A 6408-nucleotide genomic window follows, 5' to 3' on the forward strand; every position below is an offset into this window, starting at 1 on the left:
CGTTTTTAAGATTAAAAAAAAATAAATAAATAAAAACGATGTATTTTAATGAAATGGAACAGAAGGTTTGAGTAATCGCACGTGACATAAAACAGGTCATAAAGTCAGAAATTTCAAAATCTTATCCTTACAGAGATCGGGGAAACAAGAAATGCTCAAGCGATGACCTATTTAATTACTCACGGATTAAATGCATGAGCTTTGATCGATATTTATCTTTTTTTTTTTTTTTTTTTTCCTTTTATGTTCTTGATGCATCAGGTTACATATTTTTTTTTTGTTTTGTTTCTGTTTTGTGAATAACACATCAAAAGAGGAAATTTGTCAAAATGGTGTAGAAATACAAGTGGATGTTCTCGTCAAACACTAAGGCTTTTCACAATATGGTTGCACAAACGAATACGAAACTAAGTGAAATGCGGGAATTGCATGCAGGAGAGCTTACAGTGTCTAGGGTTCCCTAATTATAGGGCCATGTCATACGAGTTCAGTACTCGTCCTGTTTGGGAGGCCCGTTATAGATGTGATGAAGCCTCCCTCTAATTTCAGCTTACGCCATGTCTGTCTGCAGCTTTGCGGCGCCGTTGATCATATTTGAGGATTTTCCTCTAACTCGTGTGCAAATTTTTGTCTCCATATTTTTTTTTTTTTTTCTTTAGTGCAAAACTCAGGGCAATGTTCGTGAACGATGTTAAAATAAGTTTCTGGAACAGTTTCTTTTAAAAATAAATTATTATTTATTTTTAAAAGTCGTTTATTCATTTATAGTTTTTTGTGTAGTATCTGCTAAATAAAACTGTATCCAAAAGAATAAAAAAAAGGTAAAGGCAACATTCATGCACGCATGAATAATACAACATCTAGAAAGCGCGTTCAAAATATCGTATTACTTACTATGTGCATAAACAAATCTAAACAATGTCTTTCCAGGTGCCAATGTTCATTGTGTCTCGTGCAACGAGGGATAAATATGTCATCTATGCTTTGCCATTGCACTGTTAATGAACAACATACTATCAGATTTTTGTGGTTAGAAAAGGTCAAAAACTCTGACAGTTACAAAACAATGTTAGCATAGTATAGTATAGTGAAAAGTATAGAATTGAAATGCTTCCTCATCCAATGTGCAGTGCGGACTTCGTCCTAAACAATAATTACTATCTTTCTAAAAAGAAGCAAAAAATGCATTTTATATTATAATGAATGATACATACATGGCATTTAGAATTTTGTGAGCTATTTTAAACAAAAGTTTCTAAAAAAGAAAAGCGACTACGTTAAAAAATAATACTATAATTTTTTACCTTTTATTTTTCTAGATTTAAACGTTTCCTTTACTTTTTAATTTCAAAATGGTTTGATTTACACAGCGTTTGACGATATATGCATTGAATATCTATATAGTATGTTCCAAATGTATTCGTCCACATGTCGGCTAGTTATTGCGATAATATAACAAAAATTGGAGTTTATTTGAAAAGAAATTATTTTATAAATTTGGAGTTTATTTTATTTTATAAATTATTTTATTATTCATGCATGCATGAATAATATTACAACATGTAGAACGCGCGTTCAAAATATCGTACTACTTACTATGTGCATAAATAAGTATAAACATGTCTTTCCAGGCGCCAATGTTTATTGTGTCTCGTGCAACGATGGATAAATATGTCATATATGCTTTCTATGGAACTGGCGAATCTAGTGATTGCAAAAGTATCTTTTGAGCTACGGTAACAATGTTGCCCTTTGGTTGGAAAAGCCTTGGCTCAAATCCCACCCAGGACACTAAACTTTTATAAAAGCTTTTCAACTAAGATGAGTTAGCCAACCTTATATCATGGCAGGATTGTTTCTCCAAGAAATTCGATTTTTGCAATCCCCAAGACAGACACATCTGTCAGAAGAACACAAACAATTAGCAGACATACAAATGTTTAATCCTAGTAGTTAGGATTAAACTGTCCTGTCATAGCGTGACATTAATTAGGTTTCTACGAAGCCAAGTTACTTGGTCGTGACAGACCATTGATTCTAACACGCTGAAGTTAGGATCCAACAAGATGTGAAGTATGTAGGTCATAATAGTACGCTAATAAAAATTCTAGCGATAAGTGAATATTGCCAGCATTACGATACCGGAGGTCATACAAACGATATTACAAATAGTAGGCCAATACAGCGTATATTAAGCAGAATTATATATGAATTGTTATTATTATTATTTTATTACATGACACCTCCAAGGACCTCATCGATAGGGCACCCTTCTCCATACAACCCACCGTATATATACACTACTTAATCCTCCACTACACACAACACCATCTACATCCAGTATATTGATAATGCAGTTCGTATTTTCAGTAAGAAAAAAGAAAAAAACTTCGTCAAATGAAACATATTTATTAATTTTTCAGATTTTTCCCTTGTAGTGCTCCAAGGCTAAGATCCTGGTTGAAAGACCAAATTCTATATTGGAATCCCTCCCACTGTTCACTACCCATCCCGGTATTAGTAACAAATATTACTTCACGAAAATTGTTTTTGCCTAAAGTATTTCGTTGAAACTCTCTCAGCCTTCAGTGAAATACTTGCCATAGATGAGACCAAATATTTTATATTTGGTGTCTTCCATCTTCGAGGTTAGTTATATTGGTTATGAAAGAAGAGGGATAAATAAACAACTCAAAAAGGCTGCCATATTTACATACGCCGATTTTGGAGAGGTTAGTAATTCATAAATCTCTGGAATAACGAATTGATCTATTGTTAGGAAATTCAATGTACTGGGCTTTATTAACGTTGCTCCATATAATGAGCCTAATACTGTACTTTCCCGAGTAGATAGAATCAAGCTGTTCCCATGAAACTTATAACCCTAACTACAAACGCTTATAGATTGCAATGGCCATAGGGGCATTAGTTTTCAAACTCTAATTATAAAATACATTAAAAAATAATAAAGAATATATTTTTATCAGTTTGTAAAAATAAGATAGATGAAAAACAAAATGCTTTTTCTCAAAAAGACTTCGTGCACTGAAGGTTAATTTGTTTTAAAGATGTTATTAGAAAAGCAAAGAGAATAGAATATAGAAATTAATATAGCAGTTAATCATAGATTATATCAAAGCTTTTGATAAAATTAATAGGAAAGCTTAGTATGTTAAATCCCCATTCATTAATTAAATCAATATCATACGTCCAGAATAAAACTTCAGTTAAAATAGGGAACGAAATTTCTCACTGTAAACTACTTTACTTAGTAATATCGACGAGAATTCCATAATAAGACACTTCGGATTGAATTGCCATTTCCATTTCTACGTTTAAATCTACTTTTATTTTCTTAAAAGTGCACTTAAATGTCGATATCATATTGTTTGTAGATGATGAAGTTATTTTTGCAACCACTGAAGAAGACCTTCAGTAGTCAACATACCATTCAAACCTTCTTGTTCTTCTAGCCCTTTTTATAACCATTTATTGTTATAGGCCTTCCCCATTGTCTCTATCTTTCTCTGTTGAAGGTTTCTCTCCAACCATCTCCACTAGTCAATCCACTTTAAAGCGAAATATTTTAATATTGAAATCTCGAAAGACAAAACGAAAATGCTGGCTCGGGGTGGGGTAAAATCTTTACCCCACCTCGGGGGTGGGGTAAAGATTTTACCCCATTTTACTTCTAAATCTCTTTAGAAGTAAAATCGGCGTCGAAAAATTTACTGAAGTGATAGTAAAGGTGAAAAGTGTTAAATATTAGTTTCATTTGAACTATAACGAAGAGTAAAATACTGATAACAAAATAACTAATGATAGTTATTTTGAGAAAAACTGAAGACATACAAGAATAGATCACAGAGAAATATAGAAACTGATGGAAAAACATAATGCATTATTATGGGCTAGTGTAGGTCTATGTGTTTCTGCATCGAAGGCGATGCAGAAACACATTCCCTTTAATGATTCTTCGATCTCTCTTTATTTCTCTTTTTCTGGGCCTTCAACGTGGTATGAAGCATAAATTCAACGACAAATATTTGGATAAATTGACGGAAAGATTTGACATGAAAATTCGCAAATTTTAGAATATAAACTTAAATATAAATATAAACTGTGAGAAAACCATACTGAATACGGATGAGATTGTAACTGGCCGCATAGCCTAATACATAAAAGGAAAAAGAAGAAGAACAAAAACTTAAATTAGAGAATGATTTCATGTCTGTTTTTGTTCCCAGACTGTGCTAAAGGAAAGGGATTTGCCCAAATTATATTGCTGATACTTTAAGTGTCGATTTGGAATGCTGAATTAATTTCAAACTTCACTTCTAGGTTTTCTGCCACTGTCGACTAATGAGAACAATTTTTCATCCATCGATGATCACCATAGTGATTGAAGCCCTTAAAAATCACTGTAATAAAAGATAGTATTTACACTCGGTAGAGGATGCTTTTCAAGAAGCAGCAACGGCTACTTAGAATTCTCCTAATGAAGTCATTGTTCTTGGTCAAGAAGTACCTGAAATATCATTTCATTCACAAACTGGTATTTGTTTAAGCTCAGTTTTTGGATACTGTAAAAGTAAGAATGGAAATCTTATTTGGAGCGGTTCTAGCAAAAACAACAACAAAAAAGGGAATTAATGAAATAAAAATAGAAAAAATCTGTTGTGGTCTATTTTTTATTTATCGTTTTCAAAATATCTCTTACTTAACCATCCAGATAGCCCTGGAACAATGTATGATCATTAACTGAAAAATGTCTCCTGCATATTTCTTTTACTGCTTTCACTGCTAATGCTTTAATCATTAGTTTGGTTTCTGTTCGCGAACTAATGACGTGACGTTCTTTATTTTTCATAATGTTGGCTAGCGTTTATTAGTTTGTGTTCTGTTTTATGTTTTATTTATTTATTTTATTTTTTTATTTTAATAACTCAATGGTACTTTTATAGAATCTGAGCTCACGAGCGTCTATATTTCCTGATTATTATTTTTTACATTTTATTCTCTGTATATTTGTCACAAAATGCTCAATTTATCCAAATATTTCTCATTGAATTTATGCTTCATACCACGTTGAAGGTCCAGAAAAAGAGAAATAAAGAGAGATCGAGGAATCATTAAAGGGGATGTGTTTCTGCATCGCCTTCGATGAGACCTACACTAGCCCATAATGAGTAGTTTTTTTGTTTTTTTTTGTTATTATTCATAGCATTTCGTTGTTTTCTTTTTGCAAATCTCCTTTCTACACGAATCTCAGAGTAAATTTCACATTATTTCATTGGGAATGCCAAACAAATCACCGCTTTTTTTCTTTTTTTTTCCCCTTTTTCTTTTTTATTTATTTTGAAATTTGGTTATTGAAATGGTACTTTATCTAACTGTTGGTAATTGTAATTGTATTAGAGTTTCTTACAATCAGGGGAGAAGGTAGGAATGCATGTGCTATCATGATCTTAAGCTCCAAGTGGAACACAATAGAATTATTTATTATTTATTTATTATTATTATTATTTTTATTATTTTTTATTTTTTTTGCTATATTTGATAAGTTCCACAGCTTTTTTTTTTTTACAGTATTTGCTTTCCTCTTTTTTGTGCGTGAAAATTGTCTTCGTCTTGTTGATTCCTCATCTAGACGTCATATAAGATAGGACCTCCATTTTCACAACTTTGGAGGAAAACTGTATGATAAAGCAATCCATTCTTGCAGAAATTTGAACTGTTCATATTTTACCCAAGTTTTATAAATTTGGAATCCTTTCTGATTGAATCATTTCACGAAGTCTCAAGCTTGTTAAAAAAAAAAAAATCTCATTTGACGTCCGTAGACGCCGTATCTCACATAGTTTTGCAATGATCTCTTCTGCTAGAATAAGTGGTAGGGTCGCAGATTCCCTTTCCACACAAAGTTTGTAGGATAATCACAAACACCCTCTTAGCTGGACACCCTGACTACTCGGCCAACCAGGCCGGCTACCATCAAGCTTGTTATAGAGACCTAAATTGTAATCCGTTTATGGTTAGAAAAATTTCCTAGGACTTTTCATGACATCCGAGTTACCAATACTAATTCATGAACCTATTAATTTCAGATATATAAGAAACCATTGGCTTAATAGTAACCATCTTACTATGCTTAAGTTCGGTTTCAATCAACCAAATGGTTCAACTTCCAGTTTGCTGTGGTGACGTTTTAGTCCATAATATTTCCCAAATTCCTTTTCGGTGAGACATCATCTCTCTGACCACTCTTAGTTTTGTGCACTTTGAACTTTGGTATACCAGGAGGGAAGAGCTCTATAATTTCTTTTCTTTATTCCCTTGGGTTGACTGCTGTTTCTGCTTTTCTGGTCTAGACGAGAAAACAATTTAAGCCACCCTAAGCAAGAGGCT

The sequence above is a fragment of the Typopeltis vanoorti genome, chromosome 5 (genome assembly GCF_054136105.1).
Source record: "Typopeltis vanoorti isolate ZY-2024b chromosome 5, IOZ_Tvanoo_1.0, whole genome shotgun sequence".
NCBI classification, from domain to species: domain Eukaryota; kingdom Metazoa; phylum Arthropoda; class Arachnida; order Uropygi; family Thelyphonidae; genus Typopeltis; species Typopeltis vanoorti.